The 24,016-nt window shown below is 37.8% G+C and overlaps 1 long non-coding RNA gene across 1 annotated transcript in view; it reads right to left on the bottom strand.

The window, feature by feature from the left end:
• Positions 1–24,016, bottom strand: part of LOC128645798 (uncharacterized) — a 143,433-nt gene that overhangs the window by 42,084 nt on the left and 77,333 nt on the right. The window contains exon 2 of the long non-coding RNA XR_008400146.1: positions 16,359–16,454. This is a non-coding gene — a long non-coding RNA (uncharacterized LOC128645798). The remainder of the gene's footprint in view (positions 1–16,358; positions 16,455–24,016) is intronic.

Below are 24,016 nucleotides of genomic sequence, written 5' to 3'. Positions count from 1 at the left end.
TTATTCTAATGTATTTATTTATTTGCAGCTCACAGTGTAGTCAATACCTGTAGGGACCACTTGCCACTCTACTTCTGCTAACATCGATCCTTCCAACGCTATATTTTCAATCCATTATATGTTCACACAATTCCCCAAACTATATTTTCACTCCAATATCTCTTCACACCATTTCCCAGACTATAATTCCACCCCAGTGTATCTGCACACATTCCCCCTCCGCTCACCTCAAATGAACACTTCTTTTAACAAGACATTCTGCATGGGAAAAACACCTCACTGCGCCTTTTGATATTGACTGGGACATAATGTAATTCTTTCTACACATGTTCACATACAAATGCTTTGTTTAGAAACACCTTTGCTAGAACCTCGTTAGCTATTAATGGGACACAACAACAAGCACGGCTTCAGCGCTAATTAGGGCCTTTTAGCCCGCAAACAAAACATCAAAGTTCTGAAAGATATTAAAAAGGCAGAAATAAATCTATAATTACACAAAGTTCTTACAAAGCATGAAAATATATATTTCTTCTGAAACATAAAACTGTATATTTATTTTTAACAGGCTTTTTTTTGTTTTTGCTATCTTCACTCTCTCCTTGTCCCTATTAACAAAGCCTTTTGTTTGAAATGGTTTTTATTGATTAGTTTTAGCATCTGTGGGTACATTGTCTAGTGTGTCTGGCAAATATTGTCTGACTTGAGACACAAAGTGCACTTAAAGGAAGACCAAAGTCAAAATTAAATTTACATGATTCAGACAAAGCATGCAATTTTATACAACGTTCCAGTTTACTTCCATTATCAGAATGTACACATTTTATTTATATACACACTCTCTGAGGCACCAGCTCCTACTGAGCATGTGCAAGAATTCACAGTATATACATATACAATGCCTTGCAAAAGTATTCACCCTCTTAGCATTTTTCGTGTTTTGTTGCCTTACAACCTGGAATTAACATGGATTGTTTGAGGATTTGCATCATTTAATTTACAGAACATGCCCACAACTTTGACAATGTTTTTTTATTATTATTATTATTGTGAAGCAAACAACAAATAGGACAAAATAACAGAAAAAGTCAATGTGCATAACTATTCACCCCCCTAAAGTCAATCACACCTCTAAGTCGCTTTGGTAAGTCTCTATGAGCTTGCCACATCTTACCACTGGGATTTTTGCCCATTCCTCCTTGCAAAACTGCTCCAGCTCCTTCAAGTTGGATGGTTTGCGCTTGTGAACAGCAATCTTTAAGTCTGACCACAGATTTTCTATTGGATTGAGGTCTGGGCTTTGACTAGGCCATTCCAACACATTTACATGTTTCCCCTTAAACCACTCAAGTGTTGCTTTAGCAGTGTGTTTGGGGTCATTGTCCTGCTGGAAGGTGAACCTCCGTCCTAGCCTCAAATCACCCACAGAGTGGTACAGGTTTTGCTCAAGAATATCCCTGTATTTAGCACCATCCATCTTTCCCTCAACTCTGACCAGTTTCCCAGTCCCGGCTGCTGAAAAACATCCCCACAGCATGATGCTGCCACCACCATGTTTCACTGTGGGGATGGTGTTCTTTGGGTGATTTGATGTGTTGGTTTTGCGCCAGACATAGCATTTTCTTTGATGGCCGAAAAGTTCAATTTTAGTCTCATCAGACCAGAGCACCTACCTCCATACATTTTGGGAGTCTCCCACATGCCTTTTCACAAACTCAAAATGTGCCATTTTGTTTTTTGCTGAAAGTATTGGCTTTCTTCTGGCCACTCTGCAATTAAGCCCAACTCTATGGAGCGTACGGCTTATTGTCGTCCTATGTACAGATACAACAGTCTCTGCTGTGGAACTCTGCAGCTCATCCAGGGTTACCCTAGGTCTCTGTGCTGCCTCTCTGATTAATGCCCTCCTTGCCTGGTCCATGAGTTTTGGTGTGCGGCCGTCTCTTGGCAGGTTTGCTGTTGTGCCATGTTCTTTCCATTTGGTTATGATAGATTTGATGATGCTCCTGGGGATCATCAAAGATTTGGATATTTTTTTATAACCTAACCCTGACTTGTACTTCTCAACAACATTGTCCCTTACTTGTTTGGAGAGTTCCTTGGTCTTCATGGCAGTGTTTGGTTAGTGGTGCCTCTTGCTTAGGTGTTGCAGCCTCTGGGGCCTTTCATAAAAGGTGTGTATACGTAATGACAGATCATGTGACACTTAGATTGCACACAGGTGGACATCATTTCACTAATTATGTGACTTCTGAAGGTAATTGGTTGCACCAGAGCTTTTTATGGGCTTCATAACAAAGAGGGTTAATACATACACACATGCCAATTTTCTGTTTTCTATTTCTAAAAAATAGTTTTATGTATATATTTTTCTCATTTCACTTCACCAACTTAGACTATTGTGTTCTGATCCATCACATAAAGTTCAGATTAATAAAACATTGAACTTAAGGCTGTAATGTAACCAAATAGGTAAAAGGTCAAGGGGGGTGAATACTTTTGCAAGGCATGCATTCTGTAATTGGCTGATGGCTGGCACATGAAGCAGGGGAAAGGAAATGGATCTAACTTTGAAATTTCACAGAAAAAAAATCTACTCATTTGAAATTCAGAAGTGCTTTTGCATTGTCTTTTTATTATGCATTGTTGATTATGGAATTCTACTGTATTTAATGGTCTTTTAACATTATCTATAGACTGAAGCTGCTGGAACCAACATAAACTCTTCTACTTTATTTCAATTAAAACATGAATCATACCAATGTGAACTATAACAGTGGACTATACATTATGGTATATTGTGGATCAATCACTAAAGCATAAAGGTGAACAATCAATGTTTTCCTTAATTTTTTTAGCACTGTGCACAAAAATGATTACCTGTGCAATTTTTGGCCAAGTGACTAAAACATGCACACACTTTATTTGCAGTGATCAAACTTAAAAATATTGTTAAGGTAGTAATATATATATATATATATATATATATATATATATATATATATATATATATATATATATATATATATATATATATATATACTGTATATAAACTGTACATAAACTCTTGCATAGACATTCACACACACACACACACATACAGAGACTCACATACACTCTCACACATTCTCTTACTCTCACAAACATTCTCTCATACCAGTCCCGGACTGGCAATAGGGCATACCGGGTAAAAGCCCGGTGGGCAGCTGGTTTCCTTAGCCCCACCCACTATCCAAGACCGTGCTGTGTCTAGCTTCTGTCTTATTTTGCCCCAAAATTTTATTCTGACTGTGACTGTCTGTGACTCTCTCTGTGTGACATGATGTAGTGCCGGTGCGGCTGCTCACCATCTGACTCTGACAGTGACTGAGCACAGCTCTCACACACAGACACGGCAGCATACCCCCCAACTGTCCCGATTTTCACGGGACAGTCCCGATTTTAGGGGTCTGTCCCTCTGTCCCGAGTTGCTAGCCATCTGTCCCGATTTGCCCCAGGCATTTTAAAAAATTTTTTTTTTTTTTTTTTTAAATTCATATTGGGCCCATACTCAGAAGCAGCTGGCTTTGCTCTCACAGGGTTAGATAACTGTTATATTCCCTGTGGAAAAGGAATGGTGTGTGGGTTAAGCAGGAGTAAGAAGGCTGTATACACTCTGACCACGGTTAATGGTGACCTCTCTAACCTACCTCTGGTAGTGATGATGTCCAACCCCTGGTAATAATACTAGCATGCCTTCAGTTTTATACAATGAGCAGTGCTAATACCAGGGTAACGAACAGTGTAACGAACAGTGGCAGCCGCAGACTGCCAGCTAATGTGCTTGCCAACCCCAGGACCCCATACAATGAATTACAGATACCCATATATGATGTAGTGTGTGTGTCTATCTGTATCCATAACTGTGTGTGTGTATCTGCATGTGTAAGTGTATGCTATGTAGTGTGTATGTATCTGCTTGTATAAGTGTATGCTATGTAGTGTGTGTGTGTGTATCTGCATGTGTAAGTGTATGCTATGTAGCATGCAACTGTGCATTTTTGCTGACTTTAAAGGCCAGAATCTAGAATATTAATGGGGAATGCAGAGAGTAGTTTTAAAGAATTTATTAATAAATGTGCAATTAAGATAAAAATAGTTAGCAATGTCTCTGGCTCTGCAAAGGTTAATTAGATACAGAGCTCACATAGCTATACCAGTGGTTTGAGCTTGTGTTTGATTTGCTGCCTAAGTGTATTAATATATGACTTTATTTAGAATTTTATTTTTATTACTTTGGTCTTATGATTTTTTTAAGCCCCGCCCACCACATTTCAATTTTTTGCGGGGGGGGGGGCGTCCCTCTTTTGAATTTTGAAATGTTGGGAGGTATGCGGCAGCACTAGTATAATGTGGCCAGCTGGCTGGCTGGCTGGGGGGGTTAGGTATAACTTATGGCCCATTTAATACTGGCCACGGCCACACGCTGGCTACCAGTCCGTCTGAGGTCTGACTCAGTCTCTGACAGTGTGAGCTGGAGCTGCTGCACTCTGCAGTGTTAATGGCGCAAAACGCTCCACAGCTGCAAAGCTAGGTCTCCCCATCCTTGGCATGTTGCGGTTATTTGTTGTAGTTGGGGTTCCTCCTGATGTTATGGAGATAATAGGACCAGCATATGCCATACCTGTGGCCCTAGAAAAGGCTGGTAAGAAGCTGACATCTCATGTAATTAATGTGCATCTTGACTCTAACTTAGTGTTTTATGGGTGATGGGTATCCATTATGGGTACTAGTGTTGATTCCTGGTAGAAGTAATCCTGTACTTGAGAGGTTGTACTTTATTTGGAGTAGATGGGTAGTTGGGAGCAGCACTGTGTGCTATGACCTGGGTCATTATTTGTCTTAGGTGCTCTAATAGATATGGGGTAAATTAGGGGTAGAGATAGTAAGGGATTTATATGCTGTGGCAGCCAGGTCATAATTAGTATTTTGTCATAGGGAGGTATGGGGTACAGGGAGTTAGAATAGTCATCTAAATAAATGTGGTGACTATGGGATAAGGGGCTAAGGCAATTGGAGGATCAAGGAGTTAAAGGCAGATGTAATAAGGGGAGGTTGAAATTTGGTTTACTTGAGTGGTGTAGGGGTTAATTTCAGTTCATGGGCTCTGGTGTTTGGTTAATGCTGTAGACAGGTTGTGAATAGGGTAAGGTAACCAGATTTTTAAAATGAAATCCGGGGACATTTTTTTTTTTTTATTGGCAAATGGTAAAAAACTATTTTATTAGCATATTTTCCTCAAATTATATATGCAGTGTATTTGGTATGGATTTATGGAGTGATTGTATGATATATATATACGTTATTTCTCACATTTTCACACACACACACACACACACACACACACACACACACACACACACACAAGCATACATATACACACATGCACATACACACACACAAGCATACATATACACACACACACACAAGCATACAAATATACACATACACACAAGCATACATATACACACATACTCACATACATAATTATACGCACACACAAGTATATATATACACACGCATACAAGCATACATATATACACAAGCATACATATACACAAGCATACATATACACACACAAGCATACATGTGCACACATACAGACACAAGCCTACATAGACACACACACATACATATATATATATATATATATATATATATATATACACACACACAAGCATACATATACACACATGCAAATACACACACACATGCATAAATAAACACAAATGCACATACAAACATACATATATACACATGCACATACACGCACACACAAGCATAACTATACACACATGCACATACACACATAAACAAGCATACATATACACACATACACAAGCTCTTCCCTCCTGACCTGCACGCTGCCTGCCATACACTGAGACGATGTGACGTTATCAGGACGATCACTTTTTCCCAGCGCTTGGCTGCAGTACAACAGGAGCCGGGGACAGTTGAACAGGAGCCGGGGACATTTCTGGGGACATCATTTTTCCAGGGACTGTCCCCTAAAATCGGGGACGTCTGGTCACCCTAGAATAGGGTTAATGTGTCATTGAGCAGTCAGGATGACCAGAAGCTATGGTGTTAACACTAGCAACTATATTATTTAGACCATTGCTTGCTTACTAGTTGAAACCGGATTTTTGTAGAAAATATTGCAACTGTGGTTGTGAAATTTTAAAATGTTTTCTCCCCCCCGCACATATTTTGTGTCTAATAATAAATATTCTGATAACACCATACAAATTATATAACTGTTATATAACACTGTTATCCACAGGCGTGAGCACAATGTTATCTATATGGCACACATGAACTATCACACTCTAGCTGTGAAAAATGTCAAATGCATTTAGATAAGAGGTGGCCTTCAAGGCCTTAGAAATTAGCATATGAGCCTATCTAGGTATAGCTTTCAATTAAGAACATTAAGAGAACAAAGAAAATTTGATGATAAATGTAAATTGGAAAATTGGCTAAAATTACATGCCCTATCCGAATCATGAAAATTTAATTTTTACTAGACTGTCCCTTTAAATAAGAAATGGTGAGCGGGGGTTGGGGGGGGGGAGTGGGCCTCTTTTTGGTCCCAGTCCGGCCCTGTCTCACACACTCACTCTTGTATTATCTTTCTCTCACACACAGTTACACACAGACACTCTAACAAATACAAGCATACATATACACACATACACAAGCTCTTCCCTCCTGACCTGCACGCTGCCTGCCATACACTGAGACGATGTGACGTTATCAGGACGATCACTTTTTCCCAGCGCTTGGCTGCAGTACAACAGGAGCCGGGGACAGTTGAACAGGAGCCAGGGACATTTCTGGGGACATCATTTTTCCAGGGACTGTCCCCTAAAATCGGGGACGTCTGGTCACCCTAGAATAGGGTTAATGTGTCATTGAGCAGTCAGGATGACCAGAAGCTATGGTGTTAACACTAGCAACTATATTATTTAGACCATTGCTTGCTTACTAGTTGAAACCGGATTTTTGTAGAAAATATTGCAACTGTGGTTGTGAAATTTTAAAATGTTTTCTCCCCCCCCGCACATATTTTGTGTCTAATAATAAATATTCTGATAACACCATACAAATTATATAACTGTTATATAACACTGTTATCCACAGGCGTGAGCACAATGTTATCTATATGGCACACATGAACTATCACACTCTAGCTGTGAAAAATGTCAAATGCATTTAGATAAGAGGTGGCCTTCAAGGCCTTAGAAATTAGCATATGAGCCTATCTAGGTATAGCTTTCAATTAAGAACATTAAGAGAACAAAGAAAATTTGATGATAAATGTAAATTGGAAAATTGGCTAAAATTACATGCCCTATCCGAATCATGAAAATTTAATTTTTACTAGACTGTCCCTTTAAATAAGAAATGGTGAGCGGGGGTTGGGGGGGGGGAGTGGGCCTCTTTTTGGTCCTAGTCCGGCCCTGTCTCACACACTCACTCTTGTATTATCTTTCTCTCACACACAGTTACACACAGACACTCTAACAAATACTTGCTCTCATAAACACACACACTCAATCACTCTCACATTCTCTCTCTGACACACACACACACTCTCGCACAATCTGTTACACACAGACACTCTATCAAACAAACACACACTCGCAAACACACTCACATTCTCTCTTACACCGTGTTACACAAAGACATTCTCTCTCACACACTCAGACACACTCACATTCTCTCTCTCACACACAATCACATTCTCTCTCTCTCACACACACACACACACACACACATTTTCACACAAACACACACACTCACACATTGAGGTATGAATTTAAAAATGTATGGTCTATCATCTGATATTGGTTATGTCTACAAATTTTCCCCAGCCTCATGAAACATGGCTTTATATCCCCTACGTCACTGGGGTACAATCCTTTAATATGCTGAGGTTTAACCATCAACAACACAAATATGTGTGGCATATGGTAGCACATTGTGACCCACAAGAGGACGGCACATCTAACTAGAAACTTACTTGAAAGTGTGACTCAGGTGATTAATGGTGGTTACAATACTTTCGCCCCTCACTCACCACTTTATGGCTGTGTTAAGTTGTGTGGACGGTTTTTTTTTTTGCATGAAAATTTCCTTGGGTGTAATGGGGACAATATATATTGGGATTGTTTTAAGCAGCAGGTTTTACAACCTATTTCATATATGTGAATGAGCACGTAGGTGTCTGCAGTATTTATATCAAATTAATTCTTACCATATACTTAATTGTTCTCATACATTCACAATAACATACGCAATAATATAGAATACACTATTCATACAAACAAATCTATAGTACACCTAAGTAAATCAAATTATTTAGAAAACATATCCTGTACTATTTTTTGTTTTGACTGAAGCAATTTATTAAAGCTCAGTACAAACCAAAATTACCTTTCAGATGAGCAAGCAGCTCTGAAGTTTGAGACGATGAGATTCTTTCTTTTCTTTTAAGCTTGTTCATAAACTTGGTACAATGCGTATGAATTAATCAAGCAGAATGATATTGAAATATGTTCATGTTAATATCTTTTTAATTGCGCTGATTAAGATAGAGGTCCTTCACTTAAATATTTATCTTTTTCTGTTCCCCCTTTTTTTCTCTCTGTCCAGCACCTATCTATCTAATTTGGCCAGTTACTTATCCCCCTGTTAAAAAATAGTCCTGATTAGATATCCAAATATTTGGGGTATATAAGAAAGAAAATAACCCTTTCACCTAAGATAAACTTGAAGAGGAACACTCATTAAAATGTAAGTACCTTGTTTCGGATCTGTGATGTCTGCAGCCCTGTTTCCATCACCAGCGCAACCACACCAGCTGTCATTGACAGCCCCAATCACAACAAAGACGAGGGCATTGAAAAAGATTTAAATTTTCTGCCTTCTAAAATCACCCTCCATAAATAACTATCACCGGTAAGTGGAACAATTTATCCGACCACCACCATTACAAAAAAAATTCCTCAAACATAAAAAATGCGGTGACATTACTATGCTGTATGCACTTAAAAAAGGCCTTTGTGCTCTCTTTGAAAAGGGTGTGCACACTGACACTGTCACGGCTCTGCCTGGGATTGAACCCAGTTCCAGTCTTTGCCCTCAAGTGGGAATTCCTTTCTTTGGCCTCAAGTAGGCATTCCAGTCTTTGGCCTCAAGTGGGAATTCCTTTATTTGGCCTCAAGTAGTCATTCCAGTCTTTGGCCTCAAGTGGGCATTCTAGTCTTTGGCCTCAAGTGGGCATTCCAGTCTTTGGCCTCAAGTGGGCATTCCAGTCTTTGGCCTCAAGTGGGCATTCCAGTCTTTGGCCTCAGGTGGGCATTCCAGTCTTTGGTCTCAAGAGTGCTCTCCAGTCTTCAGCTTTAAGTGGGCATTCTAGTCTCTGCCTTAGAGTGGGCATTCCTGTTTCTGGCCCTATCATGGGCATCACCTCCGATTCCATCTCTGGAGTGAGCGCATGTCATGCTCATAGCTACTTGATTACTTAATCCTTGTGATGTTTCTTATGTTCTCTCATTCCTTACTTTCTATGTATCACTGGCCCTTTAAATTTTGTAAGACTTCCTCACATCCATTATATAAACCCATCTTCCTGTTACCTAATTGCTTGGTATTGAACCACTGTGTCTCATAGTCTGAGCCAGTTCCCTCCTAAGCACCTGTATGCTGAATGCCTCTCCTCTTCCGGAGCTGTTCTCTGTACCACTCAGGATCTATTGCCGCACTCAGCTGCTGGACTTGAGCTTGCCTGATCACAGGACTGGAACATCCGATGCGGTGACGTCACACGCCGACTTCTTCTCCGCTACTCACTCCGCTCAGCTGCTGTCCTGAAGCACGACAATATTATCGCTCTTATTTACCGGTCTCCTTCACTTCTGATCAACCGTTCAGGTATGCACTGCTCAGCTGTTTACAAATGATGCCTACTACCTAGCTGTTATTAGTCTCTAGCATAAGCCTCTCTCCTTTTTCCAAATAGTAACTATGTTTGCAACTCATTGTCACCGCTATTTATATACCTATACCTACCTCATAGAAATAAGCTGTGTTAACTCTCATCTTGTTACCTAAGCAGGTTGTTCTGCTGCATCTTTTCAGTGATCTTGTCACAGGTGGCAAGCATAGAACTACAAGCTTATACCTACCAGCTACTAAACTGCCTACAGACTATACTGGGATTTCACATTACTTCTGTTAGTAATTGATGTTTCATCCCATTATTCTCTCCGCTACAATACTGCATAATTACAAACCACCTCAACGGCTGTGGTTGAAACCTAGCTTTTGCTTTTATTTCAGAGCCTGATTAAGGCATCACAGTGCACCTGCTCACCTACCCTGCTTCCAGTATCCGATCCTTCAGTGTCCTGTACAATAAACTTGCAATGACTGTAGTTTCTTCAGCTATGCCTAAAAGAAGTAGTTCCATTAAGAAGCCCACAGTACTGGCCCCTTTTAGTGCACAAGACAACCTTATGTCAGACACAACCTCACATGAGCTCCAAACCCCTTAACCCATTCCACAGAGCATGATACACGTGCAAACCTTAAAGGGAACAGTGGAGGTGAGTGAGCTTTAGTGAACAGGTTTCACAGAGCAACATACAAATTGGTGACTTTGTAATTCTAGCCCATTGATGTTTCATTTGTGTTTTCATAATTAAAGATATTACTGTGTAAGTGACGTATATTATGAGCAGCTGGCACATATTAATCATTAGCAAATTAGGTGTTAATATTGAAATTTAAGAAATATTACAAAAGCATAAACTGGAAGCTGCTATTCACACATCCCAGTTAATATAGAGGAAATTATAACATAAGACAGGCATAAAGAGCATATATAAAAGTGCAAAAATGTGAGACGTTTAACACAGTGCTCCAAAATCGTTCATACAATTAATAATAATAATATATATACTGTATATAAGTGGACTTTAATTACTCCAGGTCATTATAAAATCCTTTCACGGCTACTAAGGAGACTTATTACATGGCCAATTGCAAGTCGAAAGACCGGATCAGTGACACGTGACCCTAAAACACGTAAGATTACGTTTTCACCCACCATTCCGTAATTTGTTTGTGCACCAACGAAACACAGATTTTTCAGCCTAAGTGTTCTATTGCTGGACTATATAACTTCCCATACATTTAATACCCTGCAGTCAGTATAACAAGGGATTTGGAACACATTAAAGGGACAGTTTACAGTAAAATTGTTTTTCCCTTAATGTATTTCCAATGACTTGTTATACCAGCTGCAGAGTATAAAATGTATGAGAAATTGCATTTTCAGATTTATTTGTCGATATTAAATTGCTGGTTTTGTGCTTTGAAACCACAGCCTATTGAAATGGGTGGAGCTTGCAAGTAAAATTAGATCTTATTATGTTATCAATTTGTGTACACACACTTTCTTGCTTATCTTATATAAGCAAGAAGTTCAGTGTCCCTTTAAAGCTTCATTCATCCCTATTTGATAAGGTATATATAGGAAGCAGAGCATACATTTCTATTTGTATAGATACAATTATTTATGTATATGTTTTGACTATGTGATATCCTATTGGAGAAGGCATATACAGGGAACAGGGGATCGCATCAGAAGTAACATAGGAGGTATCAGAGGTAGCAAGCTGGGGGGGGCTACAAACATGGCCAGAGTTTATCGTTCACACTACTTCAAATGCCATAGACTTTTTTCTATATGTTTGTTTTATATATATATATATATATATATATATAAAAATATAAAAGATTACATATATAAGATTTTCACTTAACCCCTTCACGCCATAAGGATGTTCCATGACGTCCTAACAGCGCTGGGCTTTAATGCCGAAAGAAGACGGCATGAACGTCCTACCTTATAAGGTGTCCTGCAGCCTCTCCCTTTTGATGAACGCAAGATTGGACTGGGGGCATGCCTAGCAACATAGACAGTCCCCCATTATCCGGTCCGGCCCTTGAAATCACTTGATCGCATCCATCGATGATCACGTGATTTAATTTTTTCAACTTTGCTCCGATGTTAAACACTTGTGCAGGGCATGATGGGGATATATAAGCTTTAAATATGCATCACATGACCCAAAATAGTAATCGCCTTTAGAACTTCACAGTCTATAGTCAAACTTTAAATAATATTGGTGTCTCCTTTAGAACTTTAAAAGTTATGTTTCAAATGCACAACAAAGTGTTTCAAATACAATTAGAAGGACTGTATGGAGCTATACTTGTGTTTGTAACAATACTTGTGCTAGATAACCTAACATGCACATATCCCACTGCAGATACATCAGTAGATCACGTGCACGCCCATTTGGCTCCTGTGCATGCTCCAAATGTCAATGTGATCTCACAGCCTCACTAGCTCTTACATACACTTACATTTGGGTTACAAGCTGTTCAAACCTTGCTTGGATGTCTGCCTAGTTGACTAATTCATCATCTATATAAAAAAGATCATAATGTACTCGCAAAAAAATAATTCAGTTCACTGAAAATTATTGTATCCTCCCACAACCCTTGAAAAGTCATAACATGGGTCTATTACTTTATCCTTCAGATTGTGATAGATGTCATTAACCATTAAAATTGTTAGTAAAAGACAAAATAATTAAAGGAAACTTTGCATCAGATTTACTCAATTAGCTAGTAGGTAGATGGTTATGATAAACACTACAAAGACTTTTTACATCTTGGTGTCCACATATTTGTATCATGTTTAGGTATTATATAAAATAAAACTAATGAAGATTTAGTACTTAAAGGGATATTATATGATTTATATAGAGCATGCGATTCTAAACAACTTTCTAATTTACTCCTATTATCGATTTTTCTTTGTTCTCTTGGTATCTTCATTTGAAAAGCAGGAATGTAAGCTTAAATGTAGCCACCAATCAACAAGCGCTACAGAGGGTGCTGAACCAAAAATGGGCCAGTGTTCTATCAGATTAGCAAACATATCAGATCAGAAAACGGAAGTGACGTTCCTTCTGCTGTCTGACCGCAAATACTAACCATGCATGCGCTCCTCCACGTCATTGCATTCCAATCCCAGCACGTCACAAATTACTATCTACCCATCAGATTCTTGGACACTTTTAAAGCGCATGCACACACAGAGATATTGTATATGTAAGGCATTATGGGTAATGTAGTTTAATTTCAAAGAACTACAGTACTTTTATTTTGCTGTAATATACAGTTCTAATAAGTCACATTCAAATTATTTTTGCTAAATAAATAAACTGAACCTTAAAGAATTAGATGCTGATAACTGTATATTATAGCGATAAAAAATAAAGGTACCGTAGTTACCGTAGAAATTAAACTACATTACCTTTATTTATATCGCTGTAATATACAGTTTTCAGCATCTAATTCTTTAAGGTTCAGTTTATTAATTTATCAAAAATAATTTTAATGTGACTTGTTAGAACTGTTTATTACAGTGATATAAATACAGGTACCATAGTTCTTTGAAATTAAACTACATTACCCATCATGCCTTACATATAGAAACTACACCTCTGTGCGCGCATGCGCTTTAAAACGTGTCCAAGAATCTGATGTGTCGATAGTAATTTGCGACGTGCTGTGATTGTAATGCAATGACGCGGAGGAGCGCATGCGCGGTTATTATTTGTGGTCAGACAGCTGACGGAATGTCGCTTAAATTTGCTGATCTGATATTTTTGCTAATCTTATAGAACCACAGCTCCTAAGCTTACATTCCTGCTTTTCAAATAAAGATACCAAGAGAATGAAGAAAAAATTATAATACGATTAAATTAGAAAGTTGCTTAAAATCGCATGCTCTATCTGAATCATAAAAGAAAAAAAAATTGGTTTTCATATCCATTTAATATTAAAAAAAAAATCACTTTTTCTTATAATCCTTCTTGCCAAATCTGATGATAGAATGCCTATCAGTTCAATCAAAAATGTGGCCCTTGGGTTAAACATATCTGTATCAATATAAATAATCCTGGTAAAATATTTTATAAATAAATAATCTACACTATAAATAATAACCATATTACTAAGTTTGCTAACTCAATGCCATCACTTTCAAATTCTAGTTTAAAGGGGCACTGAACCCAAATTTTTTTCTTTCGTGATTCAGATAGAGCATGCAATTTTAAACAACTTTCTAATTTACTCCTATTATCAATTTTTCTTTGTTCTCTTGCTATCTTTGTTTGAAAATGAAGGCATCTAAGCTAAGTAGCCAGACAATTTTGATTAAGAACCCTGGACACCATTTGTTTATTGGTGGGTCAATTTATCAATCAATCAGCAAGAACAACCCAGGTTGTTCACCAAAAATGGGCTGGCATCTAAACTTACATTCTTGCATTTAAAATAAAGATACCAAGAGAATGAAGAAAATTTGCTAATAGGAGTAAATTAGAAAGTTGCGTAAAATCACATGCTCTAATTGAAACATAAAAGAAAAAAAATTGGGTTTCATATCCCTTTAATATAAAAAAAAATCACTTTCTTATAATCCTTCTTGCCAAATCTGATAATAGAATGCCTATCAGTCCAATCAAAAATGTGGCCCTTGGGTTAAACATATCTGTATCAACATAATCTACACTATAAATAATAACCATAATACTAAGTTTGCTAACTCATTGACATTGCTTTCATATACTAGTTTAAAGGGACACTGAACCCAATTTTTTTCTTTCATGATTCAGATAGAGCATGCAATTTTAAGCAACTTTCTAATTTACTCCTGTTATCATTTTTTCTTTGTTCTCTTGCTATCTTTATTTGATCTAAGCAAGGTGCCAGACAATTTTTGGTTCAGACCCTGCACAGCACCGGTTTATTGGTGGGTGAATTTATCCACCAATCAGCAAGAACAACCCAGGTTGTTCACCAAAAATGGGCTGGCATCTAAAGTTACATTCTTGCTTTTCAAATAAAGATACCAAGAGAATGAAGAAAATGTGATAATAGGAGTAAATTAGAAAGTTGCTTAAAATTGCATGCTCTATCTGAATCACGAAAGAAAACATTTGGTTTCAGTGTCTCTTTAAGTAAACTATGGATATTCTTAAAGGGACATACAAGTGCAAAAGGAAAAAGCTCAAATGTGCAAGAGTGTTTTATTATTGCATTATGGTCTGCATAGAACTATGTGTTTAACTCCTGCAAAGTAGTTAAACACATAGTTGAAGTCAGCTCCACATGAGCAACGCACTGCTAGGACCAAGCCAAACACATCTGGTGAACAAATAACAAGCGTCACATGAATGTACACACACCAATAATAATCTAGCTCTCAGTAGAGCAATGCTGCTCCCTAGCCTATCTAGGTATGCTTCTTAACAAAGAACACTAAAAAAATGAAGTCAATTTGCTAACATACGTGAGAGCTCTAGATCATCTATCCAAACCATGAACCTTTTAATTTTGACTTTCATGTCCCTTTAACATCATTTTCTTTCTTTTAAGTATAATTATATTAAATCTAGTTTTCTAACAAGCACAACCTTCTTAGAAAGCAAAAAAAAACTGGTAAAAGGATTTATAGATTTACAGTGATCTATAGGAGTCTTTCAGTAGTATAGAGAATAATGTGATATTTAGTGCTATTCTGTGTCCTTACTTTTTATTTTCTTCCCTTTTACATTATTTTTACCCTGATGTTTCTATCTGTAATCCGTCCGACCACAGTCCACTGAGAGGCTAAACCTGCAAGAGACATAACAATGACTTGGGGAACTGTCATCAGGTTGTTTCTATAGAACATTCCACGCTTCAGCCTCATTATCCTAATAGAGCTGTATCATTATATGCACCAGTGTGATCAATAGCACATTTAAGAAGAGATAATCATTATAACCTTTTTTTTTCCTAACGTCTGTCTACAAACATCTGAGACTCTCAAAGAACCTTCTGCATTCCATTGCTTATCATCTCCTTATTAAATCCAGGTTACTCAAGAAAATTTCTATTCAGCAGTCACACAATACAAACTGCAAAGAGCTAACATAATAAGAGTCCAGGCGCCATCTCAAGTATCTAGGAGACCATAGTGGCACATGTCATTATACTCAACTCATCTATTGTCCCCCGTTCCATACCACAGAGGTCTGCTAATGTCCTGCTCTTTTGACCAAGCTTTAGCTCCCTGGTAAATTTGTCCATAATATTAAGGTCCTAAAATAGACCTGACGCTTTTAGTTGACGAGATTAAGAAAATTGGGGGAGAATTAGTATATAACAGATTGTGTTGTACTTACCTCATAATTTGTTCAAGACTTTGGTTTGTAACTGGTCAGCTCTGAGCTCTGCTTGATGTTCCCAGGGATGGAGAAACTCAACACCAAGGTGAGATACTAACACACAAGGAAGGAAGGTAGATGGTATTAAAATATTATTAATAATAATAATATTTACATTCATTTTAGTACTGTACTGTGTATACTAATTGTGTATACTAATTGTTTACAATGTATTTACTTTCTTGAAAACTATGAGGTATTTCTAAATAGTTCATATTAAATACTTATGCTATTAGTATTTGATGATAACAAACTCTGTATCACAGTCACATTATTTGACAAATACTGGGGACGATTATTATTTATTATTATTAATGTTCATTTATAATGCGCCAAAATTTTATGCAGCGCTATACATAATCTACAAAAATCCCCCTAGACTATAATAGGGATTTTCAGTTGAAAATCTTTAGCTACGTTTTTCTAAGGAACCCCACTACTAAGCAATAGTTAAATGAACCTATTTTCATTATTACTATATTGTAGTTTATAAACAGAATGGTAAGACATTGATAAATGATACTTATATAGGAAGTAAAACTAATCTTCCTTTGAAAAATTGAAAAGAAAAGCTTCCTAGTTATTAAAAATCCTAGTTAAAAATGATATATGTGTAAAAAACTTATATTGCTGTAAAATGTATTAAAAAAAGGATAGGTTTGTCTGCTTTCTTTAAAAAAAACTTTTTTTTTGGTACCAAGGTAATGTTAAATATTTTGCTAGTAATAGAAGATAAAAAAAAATGACAAACTTTATTTGATGATCAGTCTATTCATTTCAAACGCACATAAAAGATACCAGTTTTAAGGAAAATATACATTAGAGATTTATTAGCACCTCTTCTGATAAGCAATTTTACACACGCTTACATGTTACCTTTAATGGAAAACACGTGCTCTGTTTATGGCATTTTCAGGAGAACACATCGTAACAGTCCACACACATATTTTGGTGACAGACTTATTAGTGTCCCTGTTTTGTGTCTCAGTGTTTGATACCTGTATGACAACATTTTGCTGTTTTGTCAGAGCATCAGCAAACTGAATACTACTGGTAAATATTCTTAACTGAGGAATTTAGAGTAGATGACCAATGTATGATTGTATTCCAGGTGTAAGACAGACAACTAGTAGCAGGGATATAAATTTACACTGAAGTCTGTATAGAGATTTGTTTGTACTAGCTAGTTAACATATGCAACATGAAACAGCCCAATACAGGGATTTCAAGCTAGAATTAAGAACATGTGAAATGCAAGCGCCAAGCTTGTTAATTAAACTTTCAACCTAAAAAATGAATAAGACACAACTGATGTTTTATTTGTCATTCTTTTGTATGTAAATATTGTAATTAAAGGTACAGTACATCAAAATGAAACTCTTGTGATTCAGATAGAACATCTTGGTAAACGTTCTTGAAAAGCATACTTAGGTAGGCTCAGGAGCAAAAATGCACTATTGGGAGCTAGCTGCTGATTGGTGGCTGCACACATATGCCTCTTGTCATTTGGTTACCTGATGTGTTCAGCTAGCTCCCAGTAGTGTATTGCTGCTCTTTCAACAAAGGATACCAAGAAAATTAAGCAACTTTGATAATATAAGTAAATTGGAAAGTTGTTCAAAATTGTGTGCTCTATCTGAATTGTGGAAAAAAAATTGGGTTCCATGTCCCTTTAAAGAAACCCAGAATTAAACTTTCATTATGATTCAGATACAACATACAATTTTTAAAAATTGTCCAATTTAATTTTATTGCCAAATATACCTCTTTCTCTTGATCTCCAAGAATGAAACTTAGCTGGGTTCTATGAAAACATACTTAGCTATGACCAGGAACGTGCACTTAAGCACCATATACTTACAGGGTTTGCAACAATTATTTGTAACAATGTGCTACTTGCACACTCCTGAACTTACGTGAAAAGGAGCTACGTTTCAACAAAGGAAAAATAAAGCAAGAGGTAATTTTAGAATCGTAAATTATTAAACATGTCCCTTTAAAGAAACCCAGAATTAAACTTTCATTATGATTCAGATACAACATACAATTTTTAAAAATTGTCCAATTTAATTTTATTGCCAAATATACCTCTTTCTCTTGATCTCCTTGAATGAAACTTAGCTGGGTTCTATGAGAACATACTTAGCTATGACCAGGAACGTGCACTTAAGCACCATATACTTACAGGGTTTGCAACAATTATTTGTAACAATGTGCTACTTGCACACTCCTGAACTTACGTGAAAAGGAGCTATGTTTCAACAAAGGAAAAATAAAGAAAGAGGTAATTTTAGAATCGTAAATTATTAAAAATTAATTATGACTTATATATCCTTATAATGTTTGTAATAATTTATTTAATTTGTTATCATTTTTCTCTTTGGTCAATGTCTTGAGATATTTGATTGAATCATAGCACTTTGTCTTGCTATTTTTTATTTATGGGTGTAAAACCACCAGTAGGTTGAATAAAACGTTTTTATTGATCAGCAAGTTATATGAGTTACATATGAAAGCTAAAAATAACATATTATTCCATATTGCCCTTTCATACACACAGTGTCCCTAGAGGCATGTGCAGAATGAAACGGGAATGAAAACTGACACTGGTTTTATACAACTGGCAAAAATGATCTAGAGCAGTGACGTGCAGTGAGGTCAGAGGCAGGTGAGGCACTGGCTAGGATATGCCTTCATTCTTTAGATATCCTTTGTTGAAGAAATAGCAATGTACATGGGTGAGCCAATCACATGAGGTATCTATTGTGCAGCCATCAATCAGCAGCTACTGAGCATATTTAGATATGATTTTCATTTAAGGATATCAAGAGAATGAAGGAAATTAGATATTAGATTATAAATTGGACAGAGGGGGTGGGAGAGACAGGGAGAGAGAGATAGTCAGAGAGACAGAGGGGGGGAGAGAGACAAAGAGACAGAGGGGAGAGAGAGACAAAGAGAGACAGAGGGTAGAGAGACAGAGAAAGAGACCATGGGGGAGAATGAGACACGTAAGGAGAGAGACCGAGGGGGTGGGAGAGACAGGGAGAGAGAGATGGAGAGAGAGAGAGAGAGAGAGAGAGAGAGAGAGAGAGAGAGAGAGAGAGAGAGAGAAGAGAGAGACACACAGAGGGGGAGAGAGAAAGAGTGACACAGAGGGGAGGGAGAGAGACAGAGGGGAAGGGAGAAAGGGAGAGACAGAGGGGGAGGGAGAAAGGGAGAGACAGAGGGGGAGGGAGAGAGAGAGAAGACAGAGGGGAGAGAGAGAGAGACAGAGGGGGGAGAGAGAGACAGAGGGGGGAGAGAGAGTCAGAGGGGAGAGAGAGAGTCAGAGGGGAGAGAGAGAGAGAGAGAGAGAGAGAGGGGAGGGAGAGAGACAGAGGGGAGGGAGAGAGACAGAGGGGAGGGAGAGAGACAGAGGGGAGGGAGAGAGACAGAAGGGGGAGGGAGAGAGACAGAAGGGGGAGGGAGAGAGACAGAAGGGGGAGGGAGAGAGACAGAAGGGAGGGGGAGAGAGACAGAAGGGAGGGAGAGAGAGGGGAGAGAGACAGAGGGGAGAGAGAGAGAGAGAGAGAGAGAGAGAGACAGAGGGGAGAGAGACAGAGGGGATAGAGACAGAGGGGAGAGAGACAGAGGGGAGAGAGAGAGACAGAGGGGAGAGAGAGAGAGACAGAGGGGAGAGAGAGAGACAGAGGGGAGAGAGAGAGACAGAGGGGAGAGAGACAGACAGAGGGGAGTGAGACAGAGAGAGAGACAGAGGGGAGTGAGAGAGACAGAGGGGAGAGAGAGAGACAGAGGGGAGAGAGAGAGACAGAGGGGAGAGAGAGAGACAGAGGGGAGAGAGAGAGACAGAGGGGAGAGAGACAGAGGGGAGTGAGAGAGAGAGAGGGGAGAGAGTGAGAAAGAGAGGGGAGAGAGTGAGAGAGAGAGGGGAGAGAGTGAGAGAGAGGGGAGAGAGTGAGACAGAGGGGAGAGAGATACTGCATTGTGCAGTGTGCACAAGATGGCTGCTCATTCTGTAAAATAAATTTTGTAAGCAGAGAAGATGTCAGACTCAGACACTCAGTAGTAGGTGTAGGCAGCAACACTGACCGGGTCAGACTCAAAATTTAACATCAGAGAGGGGGAGGCCACTATTCTCTGCCTTATAATCCCGGTCAGTTTTGCTGCCTACTACTGAGTGTCTGAGTCTGACATCTTCTAGTCTGCTTACAAAATTTATTTTACAGAATGAGCAGCCATCTTGTGCACACTGCACAATGCACATAATATATTTAATATATTATGTGCATTGTGCAGTGTGCACAAGATGGCTGCTCATCATTCTGTAAAATAAATTTTGTAAGCAGACTAGAAGATGTCAGACTCAGACACTCAGTAGTAGGCAGCAACACTGACCGGGACCATCAGGCATAAAGTTAATTTAACATCATAGGGGGCGGGCGGCCACTACTCTGCCTAACTGCCTTAGTGCCCACTGTCTACTGCCTACAAAATCACAAGATGCCGGCTGTTCATTTACATTTTACATTTTAGTAAGCAGAGGAGAAGATGATGTCACATCAGAGTCTCATTACATGTCATTGATGCCCGGTCACGCACTCATCAGTTATCACACAGTCCCCCTCTGCTCTGATGTTAAGTATCTGTGTGAGACTCACACAGACACTTAACATCAGAGTAGAGGGGTGGGGGGGCGGCGGCCGCGGCCACTACTTGTCTGTCAGTCTCCACTCTCTGCCTTATTATATATTGCAGTGCTCACAATAAATCATCACATCACAGTCACACACGATGGCTTGTCATTCTGACTTACTTGTGTGACTGTGTTGGTGACTCAGCGTCGGCGACGGCTCCTCAGTGACCAGGCAGGACCAGGGGGCAGCAGCAGCTGTGATTAGCTCAGGCTCCACTCGCTGACAGTCCCAAACAGTTAGCAATGAGCTGAGGCACTGACTGTTGTTCCCGCGCCGTCAGACTGCTCCTTGTTGCGCATGCTCAATAGACACCATACAGCAGGGCCAGGGAGTCAACCAGTGTTGATTGGCTGAGCCGGTCTCCCAGGGAAAATACGAGGCCTCATCAGAGGTGCCTCTTTCACAGTTTTTTCAGCTGCGCTGCTGCTGCAAATCACAACCGGGTGGTGCTGCAGAGCGGCTAGTAATAAAAATACATGTAAAATATTGCGCAATAGAGAAACACCAGAATCCAGTGCCTCTCTATTGCACAATATTATAGAGCTAGAAATGTTTTTTTTTAAAAATAAAATTATATATTTTTTTTTCATTTGTCCCAAATGGCAGGTGCGGCAGTGCCTCACCTGCCTCCTATGAGTGCACGTCACTGATCTAGAGGTATATAACATTATTCCACTTACTGGGCTAGATTACAAGTGGTGCTTTAATGTTATTAAAATGTTGCATTCGCGCTAACCTGCACGTGTTTTACAAGTTGAAAGTAAACGTGACCGCACAAGCGAAAATTTAATTTGTTCTTGTCGGGTTAGAGCGACTGAAGACCTTATGTAAAGGGTTAAGGTAAAAAATTTAAGTTGCATTAAACACTACATAAATACATTAAAATTAACAGTTACACTCATATATATATATATATATATATATATATATATATATATATATATATATATATATATATATACACTATCTAACAAATATATGTATACATGTGTATTTATGTATTTATATATGTATATACATGCATATATACACATATAAACACATATATACATATGTATAGATACTTTGGAGCCCTTTCCACTCAAATACCTTAAGACAAGTAAAATCATTTTTAATAAATTTTAATATGTAAAAATGTGTCTTACTGTGTATATACATTTTTTACATTCTAATGTTCTTCACATAAGGTAAAATATTCTATGTATTTTTAAATAGATATTCCTATATATATATATATATATATATATATATATATATATATATATATATATATATATATATATATATATATATATATATATATAAAGTTCAAAGTAGACAAGCACTCCAGAAATCCAAATCACATGCCCAGGGAGCAGCAGATAGGTAAATAGAAAGTAATGAAGAGTGCACTCACCAGGACTTTTCAAAGTTTTATTCCAATTATGTGAACGTTTTCGGGGGATTAGCCCCTTCCTCAGACATACAAAATACAATCATATACAAAATACAATCATATTGTATTTTGTATGTCTGAGGAAGGGGCTAACCCCCCGAAAACGTTCACATAATTGGAATAAAACTTTGAAAAGTCCTGGTGAGTGCACTCTTCATTACTTTCTATATATATATATATATATATATATATATATATATATATATATATATATATATATATATATATATATATATATATATATATATTATTTTTTTTATACACGCCTATATATATATATATATATATATATTTTACAACAAATACATCAGATATATTTAGAAATATAGATTTAAAAATAAATAGAATATTTTTTTTTTCTATGTGAAGAACATTGGAATGTAAAATATTCATAACTACCTTCGGTTTAGTGCTGTAGGTTTAACTAATGTCAGGCTAGCATGCGAGTGATAAGTGAAATCGTTAAAGGAACATTAAACACCTTGAGATTGTAATATAAAATGATAAATCGTATATATTAAAACAACTGAAGAATACTTTCATTATTTATTTTGTCCCCTTTCCTGTAATTCCATTCTGAAATTGTGAGCTTTACAGTTCGTGTTAGATGTGGAAGCGCACACTCTAGTGACCTATTTATAACTGTCCCTAATTGTCCAGCAGCAGAGAAAGTAACCTAAGTTACAACATGGCAGCTCCCATTGTTTTATAGACACTAAAACATTTTTTTTTTTTTTTTTTTTTTTTTTAAATAATTTTTTATTGAGGTATTGAGTAGTAACAACAAGATAAGGGATATGTCCAGGCTCAAATCATAGTTAACAAAAGTGAACATACAAGTCTTGTACAGGTAATAGACTTAAGTTAAAGCATTGAGGTACAAGTATTATAATTGTAATTGTTATACCTAAACCACAGCGGTGCTATACACAAATGAATGAGAACTTTCATAATACAATATAACAAATTCCACAGGAAAGGAATAGCTGCTGGCATAAACTATAACACTGTGTTTAGAATTTTGATCCTGGAGCGTATGACACATAAGGTGAACAACAAAAGAAACTAATGTATGACGAGAATGGATGACTGGTACATATAATAATGAAACCTCTTTTTTTTGTAGTATGAATAAGAATGATCCCCAAATTGCAGTAGTTATCATTAAATAGTGTATTATTATTCAGAACAGCTTGCGGCAAAACGGGGGTTAGTTTCATAGTTTTGTTGTGGGGAGGGAAATACAGCGGGCAAGAGCCGCTCTAAATGAGAATAAAGGGGGGGGGGGGGAGCGGAGCCAGTTAGGGTGTCTATCCAACAGGACTCTTGGGACTCTACACTTTATGGCCAATATGTGGGTGGTATCAAGGAGGGAGAGTTATTTGTTCACATGACTGGGAAGAAAAAGATATAACCCACAAAGAATATTTATACCGTAATAGTAGGGTTGATCTGTCACATGTGACGGGTACAATGGGCTAAGC

Source organism: Bombina bombina, chromosome 1 (genome assembly GCF_027579735.1).
Source record: "Bombina bombina isolate aBomBom1 chromosome 1, aBomBom1.pri, whole genome shotgun sequence".
Classification (NCBI taxonomy): domain Eukaryota; kingdom Metazoa; phylum Chordata; class Amphibia; order Anura; family Bombinatoridae; genus Bombina; species Bombina bombina.
The sequence above is the reverse complement of the archived record's forward strand: the minus strand, read 5'-3'. Positions and strand labels throughout refer to the sequence as shown.